At 39.8% G+C, this 26,133-nt stretch overlaps 1 long non-coding RNA gene across 3 annotated transcripts in view; it reads left to right on the top strand.

Moving 5' to 3' along the window:
- The window catches only part of LOC137863693 (uncharacterized), a 169,519-nt gene that overhangs the window by 13,053 nt on the left and 130,333 nt on the right, over window positions 1-26,133 (top strand). The gene's annotated exons all lie outside the window — the stretch shown is intronic.

Raw genomic sequence — 26,133 nt, 5'->3', positions numbered from 1 at the left:
CCATTGTATTACTATTATTATTATTATTGTTATTATTATTTTTGTTATTATTATTTTCCTGTCTTATTAAACTGTCTTTATCTCAACTCATGGGCTGTGAGAAACACTCCGTAGCCAATAACTCAGGCTCAGGCGAGGATCTCAGTGAAGTAGTAATTTATTCGCGATTGCAATGGCGGGCGCCCCACAAGCAGGAGAGAGCGCATCTACTAGTTCCAAAACACAGTTTATATACCTTTTGATGTCAGGACCCTCCCCTGTTTCCCCACTGAGTGGGTAATCCAGGTTCACAATCTATCTGATGCTTCACAAACAATGCATGGCCTTCAGTTGCCGGCCTGTTAAATTTCAAATTTCTTTTGACATTTTTACTGCTTGAAGTGGTAATGTTTCTTCACTTATCTGACTTGACTTGACACCGTGATTTTCACCTAATTGTCCTAAGGAGTCCGGTTGTCTGCATTTTACTAGGTCGCCTGCTAAACTTTCTTATCACTGTAAGCATATCTCAGTACCACATTCCCTCCTTCTAAACAATGTAACTCTGCAAAAACAACATTTCTATTCCCACACGGGCTTCACTTTCCATTTCTCTCCCCCGTCCCAGAGAGGGAGGGGGGAGGGGGAGCAAACGGCTGCGTGGTGTTTAGCTGCCGGCCAGGTTAAACCACGACACTAGGATAGATAGGGGATGTTCTTGCTCTCATATAGAGGCAAAATAATGGTTTCTGAGTTGTAATTTGTCTAAAATTGCCTTGCATGATGATGACAGAAGTACAGTACATTTGATTAGAAATTCTAACTAATCCAGGAAAAGTATTTAAACAGGAAAACACTGCAGAAAAATCCTTTGAAAATCCTGTTAAATTTTATTTGGCAACCATTCTTAGAGTGCCGAGGGACCTGGAGGGAACCAAATATACATAATGCACTGGGTTACTTACACTTACTGACAAATGCTGCCTAATATAGTTTTTATGGAAAGAATTCTAATGTAATGTTAAACTACATTAAAGAAATATCATTAAGGTTGCAAAATTAAGCAATCAAACACAAGGTTGTCAGCACAGACCTAATCCAGGCCCCATGTGTGTATGCATTATGATACAGTCTTTAATTACATGATCATATACTTTTTTTTTTCCTCCTGCCTAATTCAGTGAGCAGGATGAATAGCACTCACTAAATGAGCAGCTATTCAGTGTTATGTTTTCCCCATTGTTCAGCATGTGGTCCTGTGCCTTATTTATGGCACACCATTCAACTTCTACTCTGAAGAGGAAGTCTAAGTCTCTTCATGGGCTTTTTAACAGCAGTTGCCATTGCAGTGTCTGAGCACTTCACAAGTGCTAATGATGACTTTATCTTCAAAACAAGCCTGTGACTTGAAGGAGTGACTGCAACCTGGGGAAGCTGAAGCAAAAGGTGTAAAGGCCAGGTCCTCTGCCAACTCGAGTTGCTCAATTTAAGACCTTTAGCATCTGATTCTTTACTGCCAATATTGCATTCTAACTGTTTAAGGCTACTTTCGGGAAACCAAGCACCTGTGGCTGTATCCCTGCTATTCTGCCGATCTGACAGCATCATTCAGTTGCCATGGTTATAAGACTGTCCTTTCTCTTCCTGCTCTCTTGGGTCTAATTTAGCATGAACTACCTTCCTTCAGAGAATAGCCTCAGTGCTCTCACATGTTGGGCAGTTTTGTACAGATGCGTATGACATAGATATGTGTAGCAAAAGATGGATTGTATTTAGTGAGAAAGTCTTTTAAATATTATACAAAAGTAGAGCTTTGTTGTTTAATGTGTTCCATCTATAGTTCATCAAAACTCTTACTCTGGCCAACTTAGATAGATATTCATGAGGAGAATAAAAAGAATAGCCATCCCTATTGCATGCCTGTCAACTTTCAAATGTTTAGCATCTCTGGGGCTTGGAAATGAAAGTTTGGCTGACGAGGAGGTAAATAGGATTTGGCCTTTTACTTTTTGGTCACTTTGTGGTGTTTGCCTTTAAGAAGTTTGGCTTAGCTGGAGGTCTTGGTAGAGAGCTACTGCATCTGCTCATCAATGTAAGCCTCAGGAGTCTAGAGGGCATGGGCAAGGTGTTGGAGAATCCCAGCATATCTGAGTGACTTGCATGGTTCTGATGGGATCAGCTAGCCAGCCCTTGAGCTCAGTGGGAACATCCCTAGGGACCAGGTGTTACTGGGCTGTCATTGAATTACCTGCATCCATGTTCAGCCTGTGTAGTTCTTTGTGGAATTGATTTGGTGGATGGGAGGGCAGGGTATGCAACTAATTTCCATTCTGTTTTACCTATTTTTTTGAGGTTTTCTCAAAGTGAAGTATTCCCACTTTTATCCTCATAAAAATCTGACTTTTGATCATTTTGGTAGAGTTCATAGTAAAGAAAATATTTTAGCGTATCTCAATGCTCTGAGGCTAACAGAAGAAAATCTGCATGTGCTTTCTTTACTATGTTATTGAAAACAGCTGAATTATTTTTGCTGAAGTTTGTACTTCAAATCAGCTCAAGGTCAGGATCTGTTATAAAAATATTCAATATTGTGTACATTGACTAACCTTGGAGGGAAGAAATCTGGTGCATATAATGGCAGGTTAGGGAATCTTAATAATGCATAGAACTACCAGCCTTAGCAATGTAAAGGCCAGGTTTTCAACTAGCATAAATGGTGATGCTTACCTGGACTTCAAAGGTGGCATGTTAGAGCAGCTGACAGTCTTGCTAGCATATTTCAATATAAAGTTTGTTAAAGTTACAATGGAGAAAAAAAATTAGTTGCAATACTATCTGCAACATTTCATTCTGGACACTGCCAAACGAATGCAGCAGTTTGGCAGGATTATTTAATCCATCAAGAATATGAAAATGTCACATCCTGTCACACACCCAGCTAACAAAAGTCTGGTGTTTCAAGCACATTCTTTCTGATTAGTGCAAGTGTCCAGTTGGACTCTCCCAGTTTGTTCTTACTTTGCTTTTTTATTTTTGGGGTATGGTGGTTCACGAGTGTTGGGTTTTTTTGTTTGTTTTGTTTTGTTTTGAGATCTCTTTAGGTTATGGCTGTCCTATTGTAAAATACCGTGTCATTCTCTACTTGTGCATAAGTCTCATTGGTGGCTTTTTTCTGTGGCCTGGAATCAAGAGAAAAACAAATGACAAGGCTTCATAATTCATGTTTTGGTGAAAAGGAAAAGCTTTCTCAGCTCTGTTAGCAACTCATTTCTGTATAGGACTGCACTGATTTAGAGAAGGGTGAAATGAGGTAAGAGGCAAAGAACAGGACTTCTATAGCAAGTTTGTTTTCTGGCTGAATTCATGTACCCTGAAAATGTAGGAGTAGGCTATCAATATCAGCAATTCTCCCTACCACACACAAAGCTGAAGCTACTGATGAGCTGCATTTACAGATCCTTCAGTGTTCCTTAAATTCTTTTGGTGCAGGGATTAACACTGAAGCCCAGTGCCTGACAGAATGGGTTGAACTGGCACAAGGACAGATGATTTTCCATTTGCTGGGCAATATGTATTTATTTTTGAAATGGTTTTTGAGTAGTATTTTATATGGTTGAAGCAAGTGTTAGTAGAGGTTATACCACCACAACAAATAATAGTATCTCAAATGCATTGAAATTAGCCAAACATCAGGTGTTAGATCAGGAAAGGGAAAGACAGTTGTGGGTTTCTTAATGTCATAGTTAAGCTACTTAGGTAAAAGTGCTCACGTGCCCTTTGGTGGTGGTGAATTTTAATTAAAAAAAAAATAAATCCTGATAGAAGCCTTGCTTCTCTTTCATACATGCATTAGCAAACTAAAAGTGGATTTAATGAAGCAACAAGCATGTAACCTAGGGTTCAGCTGGCCTTGGCCCACAGGTGGTACGTGCATGTCTTTGGGATGGAACTGGGTTCCCACCTTGAGGTGCTGGCTCTGCAGGCATCAAAGGCTCGCTGAAGAAGAAAATGTGAGGACCAGCTTGTTTTAAACACCTTATTAACCCTGCTTGTGCATGGTAAACTGACTCCTAAGCTCAGCTCTATGCAGGTTCCCTTTTGGATATGAAGGGGGTAATGGGGCAGGATTTACCTTTTTTGTTGAAGTGCACTGGTTAATGCTCTCGGCTTGTTCATGCTGTGGCTTTTAATTTGCTACAAGTAGATGAATAAATATCTGTTGTTTTGAATGTTACTGGCCTTCTATTTGAATTGTCTTCACTTTTAGCATTCCTTGTGCAGCAGGCTTGTTTCCTTTCCTCTCCTTTGCCTTTCTGGTTGCTGTCCCCAGTTCCCAGGCACGACCTGTGTGGTTGGCACTGGGGCGAGGAGCCCTCATGGCTGATCCTCACCAAGAGCAGCATAGGCAGCTTGTGTACTGCTGTGCTGAAGGAAAGGGTAGGGGTGGGTCAGCTCTAACAAAGGCAGGGAGCTCAGGGAGGCAATGGGAAAGTTATTGAATCTCTTCACCTCCTTCTTGCACAAGAAATTCTGTCAGTGGTTGGCTTCAAAACACCTGTTGACTGGGAGTGTTTTGTTTCTCTCTCCCAAAGTGGGAAAACAGCTCCAGAGAAGGAAAACTGGAGCTCCTGATAAACATGTATCCTGGTTTCAGTTAGGATAAAGTTAATTTTCCTGGTAGGGTGTTATGTTTTGGATTAGGATGAGAAGAGTGCTGATAACATGCTGATGTTTTAATTGTTGCAGTACCTGCCCCTTGAATGATAAAATCAGAAACCTCTTTGAATTGTGCAATAAAAGATTAACAGTAGCACTGGCAAAATTAATGACTGTGCTAGTAGTGGCAGCAGAGAAGGCTTGTGTAGTGTGCTTGGAATTACAGGAATTTGTCTCCTGAAATGCAATAAGATGTATTTTAGCTGATAACCAGAAATCATTGACTTGATTGAAGAAAGCTTGCTACCATGGTTCTGTGTCAGGGACCTCTCTGTGCCTTCCTTCAGTGATGGAGATGGCTGGGGAGGGGGCAGGACTGTAACAAAGCAGAGAGACAGTGGGGCTGACCAGCTTCCCCCAAAATTTCTCAGAAACTGATTAATTTCTGGCTGTAGCATTAGCCTTTCTACTTGCACCCTCTCTTTTGAGCATCTTCAGTCTAAAAAATGTGTGCAAATCATTTTCAAAAGGCAAAGAAGAGTGCTAAGTGTTTTCAGTTTATGGAATTTCGGAACCTCTTTCATAGCTAATTTATTCTTTGGATATTCAGGAGGTGGTTCCAAATGGTCTCTGTCATAGACAGAATTTTCTATCAAATGTTTGTTGGGAGTTTTTGAAGATTTATGAAAAGTGCAGGCTTCTGTAGGAATCATACTGGGACAGCTCTTCACAAGCCTTTCGAAATAACTTACTTTATTAGGTTTTTGAGTTTCTCCTGCTGGGATTATAATGGGTTAAACATTTTAAAGCACTATTTTTTTTTTAAATGTAATTGAGAACCTTTAGTAGATGATTAGTAAAAGAGGTTGCTGCTACGTTTTTCTTTAAACACTTGGGCAACAAGATGAAACAAAATGAGTTTCTTGCATCTTGCCTACAGGATGGCTGGCACTTAGTGTGGGACAGCTGTCTTTGAGATCTGAGTAGAGCTAACTATTTATGTCAAATAAACTTTGTTTACCTGTTAACTTTTATTGTGGTTGAACAAGATGTAGAATGAAGCAGATATATTTGGGAGCTTGGTGTAGGAGTAGAGTGTCATTCTGGTGAGAGGGAAGTGTGCTTCAATCATCAGGAGTGACTGGGAACAGCGTTTGGTGTCTACCATTCGTGAGCTGGGGCCATAGTTTCTGCAGCATCAATTCTGGGGAGCTGGAAGGGAGAATGTCTGAGCCCCCTTTCAAGCTGTGTCCTTCTTCATGTAAACCAGGGGATCTGCAGGTGAGGTGAAGGAATTGAACATCTGCATTATGCCCTAGCGTAGAGTTTAAATAAGATGTGGTATTCTCCTAGACCTTGGCTGTTCAAAATCACTTCCATTTTCTTGAGTTAGATGTTGCTATAGACATCTGAAATATGTTAGGGGAGGGAACCATAAGGCTCAGAGGTGATTAGCACTGCTCTGTCTCTCCCTCACTGTAAGGGTGTTGTGTTATCTCAAGGAGGATTTTCTTTGTGAAGTCTGCTCCTCATTGAACAGATAACATGCATTTTCTGTGACTTTTATTCTGGGTGATTGCCTAGTGATTGTAAGGAAGGGTAATTCTAGGTCAGTTCATGATGGGAAATAGATTTTTACTTCTGTTGCTTTTCTTTATTGCAGTTACAGCTTTATTTTGTTCATGGTAGTTACTGTATATTACTGTATTTTTCGGTTAGATATTAAGTAATCTTTTTTATTGATCATTGAGATAAATCTGACAAGAATATTATAAACAGAAGACCAGAGAAGCCAGACAGCATCTTCATTCAGAACAACACATAAATTCTTGGCACAAATATGCATCATGCCGTCTTAACAGTAGAATTATCTCTCTCAACTGGTGAATAGAATGGGCTAATCCCCAGAGCCAAAGATAATCACTCTGAGCAAATCTTTGCAATTCTTACATTGGTATCACCTACTAGCTTATTTTTGGGAAAAGAGCCTTGCTGGACATAGAGGTGACATTGTTTATCTTTGAAAATAATGTTCGCATGCATGAAGTGAGGTCAGTAAGTTGTATTCAGTATAGGATTTGCTTTCAGAACTGCACAGTATGTTACTGACTGTTCAGTCATATATCTCTTCAGACCACATTGCCAACTTTTTTTCCTATTAGTACAAATGTATTATTACTTTTCCTGAAATCCTGATGAAAGAAAAAATAATTAAGCAATTTCAGGTAATGGTGTTTCCCAAAGACAATCACATTTTGAAGACACTAAAGGAACTTGGCTACAGTTTCTGCTCTGTTAAATCTCAGAGGGATGATTAGCATGTGGTAAAAGTTCCCTTGTGACTTGTTTTTTGTTCTTCATATCCTGCTTTTTTATCTTCTACTTTATGATACAGCTTTGAACATCCTTTGCTGCTGTCCCTTCTCAGCATAAGCCTGCTCAGAGAACCAGGGGCAGACGCTGTTTTTATGCACTTGCTGTTCCTGGTAAAGCACTATTAGCCTGGCAGAGCATGATGCTCTGGTCTGGTGAACTTTGAGTGAGCACAGACTAATTGCTAAGGGAAAAGTGACAGAGGAGTCCTTGAGGAAAAGGTCATGCTGCAGATAGATGTGTTGTCAGTATACCTGTTCTCATTCACTTTGTGTCATCCAGCCAATCTCACAGCAAGGCAGGGTGAAAGTTCAGTTACTGATGTTATAAATGAGGTCTCAACTCAATCTGAATTTTGTAATATTTATAAAACAAATACTTCTAAAGGTATAAAAGGCAAGTAAACAGCACTGGGTGTGCAGGGAGTCTACGTTCCACCAACAGGCACACACAAACATCAAACATCCTAAATATACAGAATATTGCTTTACATACTAAACCCGAGTATGCCTATACATACGTACAATCAGGAAAGGTAACAATCAATCCTTTAAGTTCTATAACTTACTAAAATCAAGTACGCCTATACATATTCACGATCAGAAAAGGTAACACAATCCTTTAAGTTCCATAACTTAACAGTCTCCATTTTCCATTCCCTTTGAACAATATGTCTCACTTTAAGTTGTCAAGCAACTTAGCCTTCAGGCCTTATGTATCCCGTTCTTCCCAGATTGAAGAAAAGATATCCATCTCCTTTTCAAGGCCAATAGGCCTGGGTCAAAAAGCACGTTCACGTCAACAGGGGGCGTAACAGCAAAAGCCTTCGATGGCTGTAGCAGCAGAGGGGCCCATGGCGTAGCAGTCGGATCAGTAAAGGAGCCCGCAGCTCCCTGTCTGGCAAACCACACGTTTCTGACTGTGGTCCCACATGGCTCTTTAAAGCCTCAGAGATTGCTTGCCAGGTGCCGAGCAATTCTGCTGCAACCTTGTCGTTTCTAGTTGCAGAGTCCCACACCTTGACCTCAGTTTGGTCCCATATTTCAGGCTCATAAACTGTCCAATTGTTAATAAGGAGAATAAGCTGTAAGGTTACCAGGACAGTCTTCGTTTCTAAGGATGTATGATTCCCCATAATGTGCAACTGCTTACCAGCGAGGGGCAGTTGTGTGCACAGGTTCGCTTCTCTCAGCTCGAGCTCCTCTCCAGCTCCAGTGCGCCGATTTCCAGTGACTTTCTGTATGAGCTTCTCTGAGCAGTTTGCTGAGTTTGGCCGAACCTATCTTCATGAGGCAATCAAAGTGCCTGTTCCCGTCTTGGTCTCCATTCTGCCACTCTGTTCCTCTTCACTTCTTTTTCCTGCTTCTTTATTGATGACTTCATCGAGTTGACTTTTTTATCTCGAGGGCAGGCTCCCCTCTTATACCCTTGTCTCCACAGCAGTTCTTTTCAAAACAACTTTTCATTGGTCAAACAACTTTGAATGTAACAACAACAGCAAACACCCAGAAACATCCATGCCTTAATGGCTGGAGAACAAGGACCCGGAGACTGCATGGAGTCTCCTGAATCACCCTTCTTTGTTCCCTCTAAACTCTTCTACATTCCTGATGGCCTCATCATCAAGAGTCTAATGTTATCTCAACTACGGGGCTTTCCAACCCCCATGGCCACATTCCCAAATCTCCCCCTTCTTTATTAATATCAACCATTTTCTAGACACAAATTACCACTCCATATATAACACAAAGCAAAACCAAAATCTGCTTGTCCCTCTTACACAGCCCTACCACAACCACAGTCAAGCAAGTAGGATCCTTTTTACAGACTTGTCGTGGTTTAACCCGGCCGGCAGCTAAACACCACGCAGCCGTTCGCTCCCCCTCCCCCTCCCTCTCTGGGACGGGGGAGAGAAATGGAAAGTGAAGCCCGTGAGTTGAGATAAAGACAGTTTAACAAGACAGGAAAATAATAACAATAATAATAATAATAATACAATGATGACAATAGTACTACCACTAATAATATGTACAAACAAGTGATGCACAATGCAATTGCTCACCACCCACTGACCGATGCCCAGCCTAACCCCGAGCAGTCCGGCCCCCTCCCCCCGGCTAGCCACCCCTATATATTGTTTAGCATGACGTCAGATGGTATGGAATACCCCTTTGGCTAGTTTGGGTCACCTGTCCTGGGTCTGTCCCCTCCCAGCTCTTACTGCACCCCCAGCCTGCTCGTTGGCAGGACAGAGCAAGAAGCTGAGATGTCCTTGGCTTAGTATAAGCACTGCTCTGCAACAATTAAAACATTGGGGTGTTATCAGCACTCTTCTCATCCTAAGCCAAAACACAACATTCCACCAGCTACTAGAAAGAAAATTAATTCTGTTCTAACTGAAACCAGGACAAGACTGTATAGGGACAATTGTTTAAAAGATGCTGAATTTCAAGCCCCAAATTCATTCTTGATTATTCAGCCCTTGCCACTGAAAAAAAGTTCTTGTTCCATGTGTTTATTAAGCAGTAAAATAACTTAAAAATACTGCAGCAGTGCCTGAATGCAATGAAAAGTAAACAGCAATAACAACTTACGGTTTAACCTGAGTTTTACTTATATTTGGAGTTGTCTGAGTTTTATACCTCTGCACAAATCACAATTGTCACAGTGACTGCAAAAGTAACATTTCATCAGAGAAGTCTACCATCTTTAAAAGGAAGACAATTTAAAATAATCAATTTTCCACTCATTACAATAAGTGTACGGATCAGTAAAAATAGCTACAACTGCCATAATTCTTCGTGTAATTTATGCAACAATTTCTCAGTAGTTCATGGTGGGCTGTCACATACAAGATTACACACAAATAGAGAATATAAAAAATAATTCAAGCAATGCATCTGAGAACAAAACTGTTGAAAAAAAAATCTTGCAAAGAAACATGAAAACGTAGGCAAAAACCATAGGTGGTTGCTACAGAAACAGCCAGAGCACATCACAGTAGAATCCACAGTTATTCACACAGATTACTTAACTGCAACACCAGATTAAATAGAATCCCCCTTCCCAAGATAACCAGAAATGGTACATCACAGTAAGACAAAACCTTTGTGTACCACTAAAAATGCAGTAGCTCCCCTTTAAAATGAGAAAGCAATTAAAGACTTTTCTCCTCTGTGACTATTAATACTTCAATTTCTGGAAGCATTGATTTGATTTTCATAATTATTGGTCAGTAGACAGCTAAAAAGACAACAGTGAATCTGACTTTGAAACATTTAAAGTGTAAAAGTAATTAAATCAAGTGCTTTGGATTTTTGAAAATATAATTACAAGTAATAATGCTAATGTTATCTTTCATAGATACCCCTCTAACTGCAAATAAACAGAAAATCAATATGAATATTTGCCTGAAACTAGCTGCTCAGTTTATGTTCTGGATTGTCTAACCCTGGCTTTTTGTACAGACTGGGCAACGAGACACTGGAGAACAGCCCCAGAAAGAGGGATCTGGGGGTTGTGGTTAACAGCAAGTTGAATATGAGCCAACAGTGCGCCCTCTCAGCCAGGAAGGCCAACCGTATCCTGGGGTGCATCAAGCACGGCAGGATACGGTACATCAAGTGGGCCGTTCCTCCCACTCTTGTTCCTCACAGCTGGGTAGCCTTTCTCCTTTTTTCAGATATATTTCCCCCAAGGTACCCCCAGTGCCACTGCTGGGTCCAGGCCTGCCCTATGTTGGGGCCACTGTAACTGACTGTCACAGCTGTGACAGGCCTGCAGCAGCACTGGCCTCTTGCAGTGCCCTGCAGGCCCACAGCCCTGCCTGGGCATGGGCACCCAGCACAGAAACTGCTGATCCATTTTCTTTCTAATTTTTCCGCCCTTTCTTTTTCTAAGAAGTCTTCACCACAGTTTTCATCGGTGGCTCTGCCACAGAGGAATATACACTTAGACAAAGCAGTCTATTTCTCTTTCTTTGGGTCCATCCCCAGCACCGAGGCTGTCTTTCTACCCTCAAGACAGCAGGCCATGCTGTCACACAAGGTATTATTAAAGCTTCAACTTTCTACACTCAAGCTTCAAAGCTAGCAGGAAATTTCCAAAAATACCTAAATACATTCTTACATGATAGGGATGATGTGGGGGGTTTTAATGGTCAAGTGTCTAACATGAATCTTCAACCAAGGTTGTCATGACAAGCATGCAGCTATGAAAGCTTTTAAACACTGTAGAAATTTTAAAAGAGCTTCCTACACTGAGAAAATAAAGCTTATTAAGAGCTGTTCAGTTTGCTGCTGTACTGCAAAGATTTATTCACCTGCTTTCTTGATGAGTGATAGAATTAGTAAATACTATGATTCTTTATATGATTCTTTAAAACAAAAAGCAAAGTAGACTTATCTTTCTATGTAAAACTTCCCTGTAAAATTAGGTGCATGTTTCAAAAAGGGCATACTCAACAAGTACAGATCATAGGCTGCAGAGCTGTGGTGCATTTTGTTTTCCACAAGGGGTTGTTCCATCTGGCTTACGCGTCTGGGGTGCTGAGCCTGGCAGATCAAACACCGAGGCAAGTACATAGCCATGGAAGCTGCTGTCTTTAATTAGTCTTTATCTGTTTAGTACTTTCATGTTAATAAAGTTAGAAGATTTTTGCTATTCTTCTGTAATCTAACAAAGTATCAATATTTTCAGTGATAAATGGGTCTTGATTACCTGGTGAAGATTGAATCATAGAATCATAGAATATCCTGAGTTGGAAGGGACCCTTAAGGATCATCAAGTCCAACTCTTGACATCGCACAGGTCTACCCAAAAGTTCAGACCATGTGACTAAGTGCACAGTCCAATCTCTTCTTAAATTCAGTCAGGCTCGGTGCAGTGACCACCTCCCTGGGGAGCCTGTTCCAGTGTGCAACCACCCTCTCTGTGAAGAACCCCCTCCTGATGTCAAGCCTAAACTTCCCCTGCCTCAGCTTAACCCCGTTCCCGCGGGTCCTGTCGCTGGTGTTAATGGAGAAAAGGTCTCCTGCCTCTCGACACCCCCTTACGAGGAAGGATTGATTACAGGCTTTAAATTTGCTGGCCTGAAACTTGTGTTAATATCCCCCCTTTAATAATCTTTCAATTTACTCAAATCTACTCTTAATTTTAGGCCTGGGATACCAGCGCTTCCTCTTCCTGGTGACAGTTAAATTCTCATTGATATCGGTTAAGCCATTTGGACAATGTGGTGTAGCAAGCATAATAGATGGCTTTAATTTGATATTCTTAGACTGTCTTTGATGTTGTTCCTGCACCAGTGAAAACTGGCCACAGAATTAAATTAGACTGCATCTGCTTTTCTGTTTGTATTCCAACAGTCCGAGGGCATGTAAGCTAGCATTAAAATAAATAAATAAATAAACATCAACCCATTTCTACCATAATACTGGGGGGGATCTCCAACTCTCAAATAGGGTGAAAATGCTAATAGACAAAGTCTCAGTTTCTTCATTTACCTGCATCATCTGTTTTTGTTGAGAGGTAAAAACAAAACAAAACAAAAACCTCAATTTAAATGTGTTTATATTACAGAAAATGTGAAACTTTTGAGGGATACATTTTGTAATTGTCTAAAAACATCCCGAGTTACAAGAAAATGATGAAATAAAAATGGGGGAAAATATGTACATAACATTTTTGAAATGAATGTATGAACGTATGAAAGACATGAACAACACTATTGATCTGAATTTAATCAGTCGTGAATTCTTAAACAAACTCTTTACTGGTTAGAAATAATCCAATAAGTTTTTCACACAAGCACTTCTGTGAATTAAACCTATCCTCATGTAAGCAAACATGACATGATATGTGTCCCTTGAGCCTTTATGGTCCAGGCTGGGGGACTGTTATTTAAGCTTTAAGTAGTTGTTGGCAACATGGTATTACTTCATCTACAAGGATTTATGCGTCTCTTTTCATACTCTTGGTAATTATTCAATCATCTTCACCTACCCCCATCTTTGTTAAAGTCTAAACTCCGAAATGCACAGTAAAAATATTTTCTCAAGGATCTAACAGGACTTTTTTGATTAATTATCATGTGCCACACCCCCCCACCCCCCAACTTTCATCAAATTTCAGTCAGCTACTAATTGCAAAGATGAAAATGTTTGCAATGTTGCACACAGAAATAAACAAACATTTCCAGTCACTGATGCTGAAGCAGTTGAATTTTGCTTTTAGGTAAAGATTAAAGTAATGTTAGAGGTGCATATTTGGTAGATAAAGATGCAATTTGTTCCTCTGGAAGAAAAATCAAACTGAATACAACCAATTACTACCTAATCTGAAGTCTGCTCAGATCAGTGAGAGTCTTTCTGATGACTTGAATGGGCTTTGGATCAAGTCCTAGTGCACAAATTACAAATAATGTAGCTAGGTTGTGTTATTCAAGAAATACACTGAGCTAGAGACGGTTCAATTTTCCACTAGCATATGCCCTTTTGAGATAGTTCTTCAAATAGTAACACATTCACTGACCCAAGTCCAGACTATTTCATTCTGCAGAGGCCACAAGATCTTTACAGACCAATTGGCACTTCCACCAATTCTGTTTGCTAGGTTTATGTGTCTGGACTGCAGTCCATTCAATAGCTTAAATAGATCTATATCAGTAGAGAAGATAAAATGAGTTTTACTCTGTTGAGGTGAAGTAGTAGTTACAAGATTCAATAAGACTTTTCCAAAGCTTAACCTTTTTTTTTTTTTTTTTTTTTTTTGACACTTAAATAGAAAGGAGTGAAAAAGTACACTGCCTGGGCAACTTTTTCATTGTCCATTAATGTCTGTGGGTTTAGTTAAATGTGTTCCTGTAACCCATAAGTGTTTTTTTTTTTTTTTAAACATACTAGATGGACATGTTATCAAAATGCTCACTTGGCACTTCAAGGTGCATGTGCTCTGACGCTGGCAACATTACGGGGTTAGACTCAGAGTAAAGCTGTACAAAATAGTGTTATTTCATGATAAACGTGAGAAGGTTGCTTGTAGGAGGAGCTCACTGAATAGTTGCTGGGGCATCAGCAGGGAGGAAGTTTGACTCCCCCCTTCCACCTCCATTCCCCTCAGCAGAGCTAAGCTATCCTTGTGCTAGGGCACAGAGAAAGCCTCTAAGTGGCTGTTTGGCATCTCTGAAAATTAAATCCCTTTGGCTTGGACACTTAAGCATTTTAAAAGAAAATTGCATGAACTTGGCATTCAAATGCTTTCACTGCTCTTGTTGGTTTTAATCGCTTTGAACCAAACAATCCTCATGCTAAACTTGAGATTCGTTTCAGGAAGGAAGGAAGGAAACCATAAAAGAAATGTACATTTAATGGAAATTTCCACAGCTGTATGTCGAATAAGATTTGTTTTCGCTGTTTTTTAAAAGACAGCCATCGAAGGCTTTTGCTGTTATGCCCCCTGTTGACCTGAACGTGCTTTTTGACCCAGGCCTCATTGGCATTGAAAAGGAGATGGATATGTTTTTCTTCAATCTGGGAAGGACGGGATACATAAGGCCTGAAGACCGAGTTGCTTGACAGCTTAAAGTGAGACATATTGTTCAAAAGGAATGGAAAATGGAGACTGTTGTTTGTAATCAAGAAAAGGAATGGAAAATGGAGACTGTAAAGTCATGGAACTTAAAGGATTGATTGTTACCTTTCCTGATTGTATGTATGTATAGGCATACTCGGGTTTAGTATGTAAAGCAATGTTCTGTATATTTAGGATGTTTGATGTTTGTGTGTGCCTGTTGGTGGAACGTAGACTCCCCGCACACCCAGTGCTGTTTACTTGCCTTTTATACCTTTTAGAAATATTTGTTTTATAAATATTACAAAATTCAGATTGAGTTGAGACCTCATTTATAACAGTCATGTATTTAAGTTAACAAAAAACATGTATTTTGTACAGTGCAGAGACTACCAACCTGTATTGTACAGTCTTAGTAGAGAAAATTATCCCTGCCTTCTGCAATGATCAACTGTGTGCTTCTAGGTATACACTCAGCATGTGTGCTTCTGGGTTTGTTGGTGGTTTTGTGGTTTTCTTTGGTAGTTACGGCACATCTCAGCAAATATCAATATCTCAGAGATAAATGTTCTTCACTCCACTTTTTTTTTTTTTTTTTTTGTTTTTTGAGTTCTGAAGGTCATATGGCTTTATTCTCTATGATATTTGAAACAAATACTGTGTTGTATTTCTATATATTCTACCTCTCCCCTCCCCCCCCCCCCCCCCCCCACACACACACTTTTTGAGACATATTCTAGTCTGATACAGAAAATTCAAATGAAATTCTCTCTTCCAAATGGGCCTGAGAATGTTCCAGGACAATCAGGTGTTTCTGTCATTTGCAGAGACTGGCATACCTTTACAGAAAATTTAAAGTTTTCATTTTGCTTGTGTGTGGTTTGTATTTTTTTTCTCCCAGAGAAATGTCTTGAATGCATATTTGCATTTCTTGGCCAATATTATCATATTATCTTGTCAAGAGATAGCAAGAAGGAGATGCTGAACAAACTCATAAACCCAACAAAATTTCTCACATTCCTGTTAGTGATTGCTTGTAGGATTTGGAGAAAACTTTTTAGTATTCTGTCCAAGTAGTATTAATACAGGATTTTCCTGTCACTGGTTAAAATTTACAACACCTCTGTCTTAGAGAAATAATGAATCAATTTCTTAAGAATGTTTTTTTAACATTTGCTTTTCTTAAACCAGATATTAGTCTTTTGGATCAGCAAAGAATTATGTTTTCAAACTTGAACAGAATATCATCACTCTTGCTTCAATCCTTGCATTAAATGCACTCACTGAACTTGTCTTTGCTATGAAAACAATCACAATTAACAGGTGGAATGGTGCATATTGTGTAAACATCCCAAATCCTGGGTGCTCTGGCAGTGAACCAGTGGAGCATATGAGCACCTGCTTCACTTTAGGAAAAATGGGCTTGCCTTTTCTTTTACTGAAATCAACATTCATGGTGCAAGTCCAGAGATGTGTTTTTTTGTTGTTGTTTGTTTTTGTTTTGTATTTTTTCAAAGTTTAAAGGCTAAAATCAGTGGGCAGGGTTACTTGCATCTTTAATGCGCACCGAGCCTTCATTTGCTAATACCAGAGTTTTGCATGACTGAACCTATTGTGAAAATTGGAAAAATGTATGCTATTTCTGGTTTAAAAAAAAATCATTGGAGCTGGCTACTGTGACTGGATTAATATGCATTAGTTGTATAATTACTAAAAATGCTTTATGAACTTGAAATAATGCACTCATTCCTGCTATCCGATGTGATTTGCCCTACTTAATCCATCTTGCTTTTCTTGCTTTCCCCCTATCTATTTTCAGATTGACTTTGTCCAATTTTTTATAACTATTTTTAGAGGTGAATGTCCTTTGTGGTGTATTTTTAATCATGCAGAGTTGCTATATTATATTAAAGTCTTATTAACAGCTGATATGAGCTGAGAATAGTTCATTGTACTGGGCAGCAGAGTGCAATAACTTATGATTTCTTAAAATAACTTTGGCTTTTTTATTTGTCATTTCTCTCTTTTGAGAGAGATTGGAATATAAAAATGAGGACTTGTAAATCCCTTCCATTATGTCATAAATCCTTTGTTTATCCATGTTGTATAATCAGGATGGGGTGATAAAGGAGAAAGGGAGGGGGAAAAATTCTTGTACCTGTCCTAGTCCCCTTTCACTTTCTTTTTTGAGTCTTCTGCACTTGCAGGCTTGAACCCTTTGGGAATCTGAACAATTATCTAGTGGATACAAGGTGCCCTGTAGATGATGCATTACTGAAGCCTGTACCTATAGAAACACAGCAGACACCTTAGTAGTTTGTCCCTCCTGATTGCAGGAGAGGGGATGAACTTTATGGGATGCTGAGTGCTTCCCAAAAGCTGTTGGCTGACCTCAGTCTACATAGGGACTGACTGGAAACAGGAGGCTCACTCCTACATCAAGTCAGTCTTGAGTACTTGATGTTTTCTAGCACAAATATTAGTGAGAAGAAACCTAACCTCAGTTTCAGGACTATATCCAGAGATTTAGTGACCCAGGGAAGTGGTCACTGCACCGAGCCTGTCTGAATTTAAGAAGAGATTGGACTGTGCACTTAGTCACATGGTCTGAACTTTTGGGTAGACCTGTGTGGTGTCAAGAGTTGGACTTGATGGTCCTTAAGGGTCCCTTCCAACTCAGGATATTCTATGATTCTATGATTTATGGCTATGAGAAAGCATCAAAGCTAATGCTCACTTTACTTTCCTTCTGGTACTGTCCTAATGTGTTGCACTATTTGGTTGTTAAAACAAAAAGTAAACATGATGGCTAATGCACACTTTTCCTATGAATTTAGGATTATTTACAGGAGTGTTAGCGTGGCTGTGGAAGTGCCTTATGTCTAGAAGCATTACATCTGTCCCTCTCTCACATCTCTCATGGCCTTCCTGTTGCTAGACAGGGCTGGGAGGCAGCAGCACCCGTCAGACCTTGCTGCAGCCCGTAATGCTGCCTCTGTCTGGGTAAGACTTGAATGAGGGTGACTCTTGAGAGGTGATGATAGCAAATTATAATGGGATAACTTCTGACAGGGTGAGGCTGCAGCAATTTTCTGTTGCAAAGTTTTCCACTGAACGATCCCTCCATGGCTCCTCACAAAGGAGCCATTGTTCAATGAAACACAGAGAAGCATGCCACAATCAAAGCTAACTGTAATTAGCTACTAGCAATTGTTGGCTAATTGTACATGAGTGGTGGAACATGATTCTTGAAATGGTCTCTCAGGATCCCTCACAAACCACATTGAATTCAGGAACAAATTTTTATTCTTTCCATCCCTGCCAACTGAACTAATGTAAGTTCTAAACAATGAATTCTGGGGGCTCATTTCCCTGGTAAGGGAGAGTTATGGTGACGCCTTCTGGGTGGAGGTAGTGCACAAGGGGACTCTCCTGTGGGCTGTGGTGCTAAGGTGAAATAAAGACCTTAAACACTTTCATGTCAGAGCTTCGGGGGTGACGTTTCAGTCCCTCTGTCACCTGGTCTTCCTTGCTGGTGCAGACCAATGTTCCTGCAGCTGCTGGCATTGTTGTTGAGCTTTCTTTGCTCTCCCAGAGATTGTGAAAATGGTGTGTCTAATGACAAGGGACAGGTGAAAAGCATTCTTTATCTTTTTATTATTATTATTATTTTTTATTCTCCTTCCTTTTTCCATACCAGATAGTCTGGTTTTATCTTGCTCTCTATGTGTGCTATTACCTAGGTCTAATCCCTTTCTGTTATCAAGCTGCCCTTTTGTGCACAGATTGTCCCCTTGATTAGTTTTGCAGTGAAGAATTATTATAAAGTGTGTGAGGGGAAGCTGGGGGCAGTGAGAAGGATTAAGGAACTGAGAACTGTCTCCTCATCAGTTGCAGAGAGATGGGAAAGAGAAGCACTATGTTCACTGAACTTTTGCAACAAACTTCTCTGTTACTCTCCCTAAGACAAAATGTAAAGATTTTATAATCCTCTTACAAAAGTTTATCTACCACACCACATGCTTACTCATGGTGTGGGGAGATAAGTGCCATGTGCAAGGAAGGTGTAGAATTTGGATTTGGGACCTGGATGACTGTACTGTGATATGAGGTTGGATGGAGTTTATTTGCATAAATGTTTCACTTTTTTTTATTGCCTTGTAGTTTGAGGAAGTGAGAAGTCGATAGGTTGTGGCCTAGAGCCTAAATACTGGAAATCAGCTAGTGAATTAATATTGAAAGTGTACGGAAAGAGTTTCAGTTGAACCACTAAGATATGGTTTGCTGCTCTTATCAAAAAATACCCGGTATGATTAATTTGCATGTAGTGACTTAAAAAGCTTAAACAGAGCTATCTCCAAGTGTTCTTAATCTTCCCTTTTAACACTTCCACTATATTTTAAGGATAGATTAACTTGTATTTCCTTTTCTCAGTATAGTCTCCTCAGCTTTGAACTGACTTGTAGCTAAATACAGTGGAAGTTTCAAGGACATTTGAGGGCCAGCTATACTGTCCAAATCAGAGCTGGAAATTGTTCTGTAAGTATTTATCCCTTTGCCTGCATGGACCTCAACATATTTTTCAGTCTAAGGCCTGACATGCTTGAAGTTCATGCTTTGGGATGCTACCTGGTTGCCATACTGGGATTGTAACTGAGTAGAATCTAGAAGTTTTGGGCGATGTAATTCTGGTACACTCCAGTCTGTCATTGACGTTTGACAGTTCTCAGTTTCTAGTCTAGGAGCTGTGAGATGCAAATGGTTCTGAAACTTCTCATCAGCTTTCATAGTGTCCAAAAGCATCGCACCGGACAAAGACTCCTCAGGCTGTTGCAGTAGTGGAGAGAGGAATTGGCAAGGTCGTGTTCCCAAATTTCCTCTTCGAGCATTGAATAGACAACTGTTGTTTAACAAGGCCTGAGAAAGGGACTCCTGGCATGGGTTGTGGGCGTATGTTTGTTTCTAAAACCACATTTCCCATTTTCCCATTTTCTGAGAGTACTCTTATGAAAATCATTCTTTGACCAGATCTCCCCACTGTAAATTGGGGGTCAAGGACTGCAGTGAAACCCTTGATTCCAACAAGATGTCATGAGACAGGTGGGAAAGATTGTTCCCCCTCTCCTGGACCCGCGTGAATACTCTGCATGAACACAAGACCTGAGCACAGGCTAGCTGTTTGCTTTTTTGTCTTTGTGTAATTGCTATAGAAACAAAATCCAAATGCAGCAACCATGCAAGAGCTTTGTGATGTGCTTCAACAAATCTAGGTTTGGCCTATAACATCAAATCAATAAAGCAGACTAAGTATATCAACAGAGCGTGGTTTGTGTGTTGTATTCCAATCTTTGTACCCACAAATGTTAGGCAAATTTAGGCACTGGTGCCTGTTTTACTGCAGACACTGGTGACTAAGAGTTAGTCCCTTTACTGGGCTCTCTAGTGCTAATAGACCTTCATGCCTGTGAGGGGAGCTTGCTGTGCAATGGCTTGAGTAAGGTCCTGATGTTCTCTTGCACTGATTCATGGAGATAGCTTTAGTCATTAAGCTTGTTCACTCAGCTTCAGAAGAGTGTGTGGTTTTCTCCAGGTCAGCTCAGAATGAGGTTGCAGATTAAGCCAGTCAATTAGATCCATATGGTTAGCTGCACTGGTTGGCTTCAGTGGCTTTGCTGGCGTACTCGATTGATTTTCAGCACCATGAACGCTAAGCAGTTGGAGCCAGCTGGTGAATGTCTTCCTAATAAAATGTGCTTGTGCTATTTCAAGAGATTTGGTTGAAACTATACAAAGAGCTTTTTTTTTTTTTTTTTTTTTGTTGTTGTTGCACTGTAGTATTCTTTCCAACTACCTTTTCCAAAAAGTATCATCACTTTACAGATCTCAAGTAGAACAGCTGCACTGTCTGCTTTGAATCTCATTGTAGAAATGCTTGCAAAAGACTGAGTAACTCAGAGCAGCAACTGGCAAACCCAAGTTGAGCAAAGACCACTGTAGGGTTCCTTAACTGGCTTCCACTACATGCTGCTGCGTGTGAATTATTTACCAGCTTACACTTATGAATAAAATACATGCCTCAGGAAATCCAGCTGGTATGTGCCCTTTTTATACTGTCTTTTTCTCTTTTTTCTTCCCTAATAATGGTAAGTTTACATTTATGTTGTCCTAGCCTGTAAAAGCAGAAAAGCTTTGTGGTTTTGGCATAAGATTCCAGGGAATAACTGCTACACCTGAGCCCATTCAGCGAGAAATGTGGAATACTCATCTTTTTGGTAACCATTGTGTGCTCTCTAAGTAGGGATTTTCTGCATTTGCTTATTGTGTTACAGAGCACACTCACATAAGCTGCTGGTGCTGTTTCACCGCACTAGCAGGAGACATGAACTTCCATTTGTTTCTTTTATATATTATAAACTTCCTTCCACAATGCATGTGTGTTCTGTAACTCTTTTTCATAATCTGTTAAAGTACTATTAATTCTCTTAATGTTGTATGAAATATTGCTCACATAAAGAAAGCTCTGGTCTGCCACTGGACCCATACTGATTAGAAATTGCCAGGCTTGACTGAGATCTTTTGGATACTTGTTTGTTATTAAAAAGATTAAAATTAAATCACCAAACTATTTTTCTCACATTTAAATGATTTAATTGTTATAGAAGTGAGGGGAAAAAAAAGTGTTAACCTCTTCATCCTGTTCCTTTTCCTCCTCCCCAACAAGGAATGTGGCTAACTTATTTCATAAATAACATTCAGCAGACTTTACAATTCTCCTTGTCAGTAGACCCTAAACAGCTGCTGGTTCAGTTACTGTTTTTGCTGCTGCATTTTTTTGGCTCTGCAGGAGTCAGATGTGAAGGAGCTGCAGCAGCCTGAAAACAAACATGGCCCTTTTTTATGCTTTTGAGTCTTGGTGAAAGATCTTGGGTGATCCCTGTTGACTAAGCAGGTCTTAAGTGTACTGTAGCATTAATAATCATAATTACAATAAGATGCTAATGACCTAAACAAAGGGTAATTTGGACAGGCACATTCAAATTCAAAATATTAGAGGCTTTGTCATGTCTTACCTAGCAGTATGCTTCTACACAGCCTTTCATTGCAAACAACTGCAAAATACAGGGCAAAACCTGGGGTGTTGGGAGGAACTAATGATCTGGCAAGAGACGTCTTGAGAAGTCTCTGAGAATATCTTTCCCAGGCATTACTGGGAACTGAAAATCCTCCTGGCAGCTATGGCCATGTAACTTCCCTTTAACGTAATGGACCAGCCAAGGTGCACTAGCTTCGGTAGTCTATGGGTGGGCACAAGAAGCTTTGCTTTCTGTCTCTCCTTTGCTGGGCTTTGTTAGCTATCTAAATCCCTGCTCAGGTTGGCCAACACAGGACTGCAGCCACTAAGTTCATTGAAGGGCTCTATGCTCTAGCTGGGCTTGAGTCATTGAGCTGTCAGGCTGGGGGACTGCTCGGGGCTGGAGCAAAGCAATAGCAGGAAAGAAAACCCTGGAACAAATTCCAAGAGTCTTGTCCTCGCCCTCTGCCCAAACTGAATTTAATTTTTCAAGTGCTTTTTACAATAAGGATATTAAGGACTTTATACATACTGGAATATTGGTGGAAAAAAAAGCCTTTCTATATTAAGAGGTCCAAGATCTTTGCAATATACCCTTCACACATTGTCCAACAGTAGAAAACAGTGCAATGGCAGGCTCTTCTAGCTGAAAATAGAAATTTTAATGATCAATGATATTTTTTGGGATGATTCCCTCTTCTTAGTATCCATAGAGTAAGCTTTTTCAATCAAATATTACTGACAGCAAAAACACTATCTAGTGTATAGGCAGATGGCAGGACGGTAATTGTTTGGAGGGACAGATGGTAGTTTCTTGTACCCACTTTCTATTTTCTGTGTTTTTAAAGCTCAGCAGTTACATTGTGGAACATTCGTGGTGCCATAAAATACCAACCACTTTAAATAACTCTGAACCAGGCTTTTGAGTGATTTGTTTAAAAGGAACTAGTCATATTTAAAACATGATCAGCTGAGGATGCCTAGATATTTGACAAAGCAGACTGTAATTTAGAGTAAGTGTCTAACTTGAAGCTTATATTCTCAGAAATTGCCAAGCCCTTCTGTCTCCTTTCTGTTGGAAATAACGGTGAAATTAAGAATATTCATTTGGAAAAAAAATCTAACTCAGCACTAAGGAGAGGGTGCCACAGTAATTAAAAATAATGTACCAGTTCGAGTGAGCTGCCACAGACATTGTTTGTAGACGCATGCTTGGAATTCCACATTTGTTCCTCCTGAGGACTACAGTAAATGTGATTACATCCACAACATAAAGAATCTTCATGGACATAAATGGCTTATAATGAGAAAACAAATATTTAGTTACTTTGTGAATCTGAGGATTACACAAAATACCTTTATCCTTGTCTATAAAAAGAAAAGAGCATTTTGAAGGAGTAATTTGATGGAACACATGGGGATGGTTCAGGCCCAGTTACACATGGTTTGGCAACTGTTTTGCTTGTGGAAATCTTCTGATGCATCTTCCGTCTTTTTTTCTTGCCTTTAATAACCTAAGCAAGTAGAAAGCAGGGATATCTGTTCAACAGGATAGCTTTCAAAAGTTGGATTGGCAGGGGCAGCCTTAAGTATGACTGAAACCCTCATATCACAGGGAATGGATCCACATCACAAAAATTGTTTTCTGGTGTGTTTCTCGGCCTCCACAGAGTTCCATTTCTATAGAGTGTGTTGAAGTATTTTCAAGTTTTCTGGGCTGGATACTTTTATTTGGAGGTGAACTACAGGTTTCTTGTCTTTTCTTTAATATTTATTCAGAAAGTAAGCTATGGTATATGAAAGTTCTGCTGAAATAGACACACAACTGTAAGACTGCAAAGTTATTAATACAACAACTTTCAAGATAGCAATAACCATATGCAGGGTGGCTACACTCACAGGACTGATCATTTGGCTTCATGGGTAGTGCTCTGCTTGGGGTGGGAAGGGAGATTAAGAACTTGTACTGCTGGTTCTGAACGTCTCATATTTAAACTCAGCCTTTGACATCATATGCTATGAGAAACTGCTCAGTCCAAGCTAGATTTATCTGAAATGTGAATGGATATAAGCCGATGAAATAAATTTCACTTAAAAAAATTAAAATAATAATAATAATAAATAAATATATATATATGTATCCTAATTCTAACAATTCTCCTATTGTTGGACTGGTGGCTATCCAGTCTGGGAAAGGAAGAATATTCTATGCAGCACTAGATGAAACAGACAACCTAACTGGTCTTTTTATCTTGTATAATCACAATAAGCTGCTTGTGAGCAATCTGGAAATGCACAATTATTTGAAAAAAGATATTTTGCAAATAATTCTAAATAAGAAGCACTTTCGAAAAATTCCAAGTGTTCTTGGACAATTCAAGAACAGGAGGAAGCTCAATTCATTAAGTAAATGATTCACTATGCATTAGCTCAGTTTTTCTCTTGAATTTGGATTTTGTTGGAGCCAAAAATCATTTTTGTTGTTGTTTTTATACTTCTTTTGGCTTATTTTCCACAATGTAGTCATGTTGCTTGAGTTGTCAGTGTCAAAATAAACATGGAGGCAATGAGAGTGTTGGAGACTGTCTTCAAATTTAAGCCTCTAATGGAACATCACTGTCTGCATCAACACTCAGGTAATGCCCTGCAATGGTTAAGGGGCTGAATTGTGGGGGCTTTTCCTGTCCTTAATTGTACTGTTCTGAACAACACAAATCTTGCCCATTTGGGTACGTCCATCCATATGCAAACTAACTAAAGATTAATGGGTTTTGGAGAATTATTGAATTTGTTATCTGATGTAATTTTCTGATGTAACTTTGCTATCAATTCCTGCAGGGTCAGGCATCCCCTTTCAGATGCTTCATTGCCGTCTTGGAGTGCCACTTTGCTGTCAGCTGTCTGAGTCCTTATCTGCTGTGTGCAGCAGTGCAACTGGTACATTGCAACTGAGAGAATGTGGGTTGTCCAAGAGCAGTAACGTAGCTGAGGCTCTCCAGTGGTCTTGTGCTTCATTTCCACTGCTCCAGTTGGCTTAACGCTTTTGCTTAACTGCTTCTGAACTCTTTCATGATAGCAGATATAAAGCCAGTGTCATCTGTCAGATTTCTAGGCATTTCTGTTGTAAACATGTAAGTATTCATTTAATGCTTGAATTGCTTTACCATCCTCTGTGGCAGTATTTCTCATTCCTTTCTGAAATGATCTTTCTTCATCCTTGGCTGAGCCCCTTTCTATGTGTTGAGAAAAAGCTTCTTGATATCTAGCACTGCCAGCTATACTTCCAAGCTTATTTCAGATTTTTTCCTGATTAATCTTTTTGTGAACTCTTTTGTCTTGCTCTATCTTGATTCACTTTTTTTTTTTTTTTTTTTTTTTTTTTTATGTTGGTATTGTCTGTTTATCCTAAATTTGGTTGGAACTTGCAGATCTTCATTAAAAGCTTAAAAAGATTTCTGAAAGAAATTAAAAATAGCTGCATAGGTTGGAAGTTGCCCTGGCCTAGGGAGGAGATCTGAGCTGAAAATATGTCAGTTGCCTCTGGTGTCTGGGAGGAAGGCTCCTTCCACCATATACCTTCCTAAAAGAACAACATAACCAAACAAATTTATTTCCTTGCAATGAAGTAGCAAGGAGCTTGAGAACTGTGGGGTTTGATGGGGGAATGTGACAAGGCTTAGGCTGCTGAACCTTACCCGTGGCTAGATGGGTCAGTGCCGTAGCCTGGCCCCATCCTTGACCTGCCACAGCTGGGTACCGATAGAAGAGGTGTTGGAGCTGGGGTAAAGGGTGGTGGCACTCAGTGGTCTTGCTATAACCCACCCAGAAATAAGATACTGTCTTGCCTGTAGGCAAAACAGGCAGTTTCTTGTAGCATAGTGGTGGAGTGGTTGCTGCAATGACCAGTTGGTTCTTCAGGAGGGGAAGCTGTGACACAAAGTGAGGCAGCAAAACCAAACTAAAACTGCTGTGAGTAAGAAAACCTTCAAACTAAGTGATGAAACCTTACTCTTTGGAGGCTGAAAGTGAAAAAATGTGCACAGTTATCTCCCTGTTCATAGGAATAGCATTATTACTCTGGCTACTCAGGAGTCTACTATGCATATATAAAACTAGAAATTAAAAAAATCTATTCTTTCCCCACCAAATTCCCAATTCACATCCCTCTGCCTAAACCAGACATCTATGAAAACATAGTGATTTCTAGTAGCTTTTAGAAGTCAGGCAAAACATATTTCAATAAAGAGGGGCAGTTGAGTGACTGTCAGATTATCAGAAAACATTTGCTTCTTCATGAGCCTTTTCTTTTCTCCTACCATTAATCTATACTACTTTGGAACAAATGTTTGCATTAATTGTGCCAACTTTTGAATTAGCAATAAAGAAATCTCTAGTGGCTTAGAAATTTGCTTAAGTAAACAACCAATGAATCACATGTTCCTCTAGGGTTTTTTGAAAATAAACAACATTTTTTTTTTCCCCTG

The sequence above is a fragment of the Anas acuta genome, chromosome 13, assembly GCF_963932015.1.
Source record: "Anas acuta chromosome 13, bAnaAcu1.1, whole genome shotgun sequence".
Classification (NCBI taxonomy): Eukaryota; Metazoa; Chordata; class Aves; order Anseriformes; family Anatidae; genus Anas; species Anas acuta.
The sequence above is the reverse complement of the archived record's forward strand: the minus strand, read 5'-3'. Positions and strand labels throughout refer to the sequence as shown.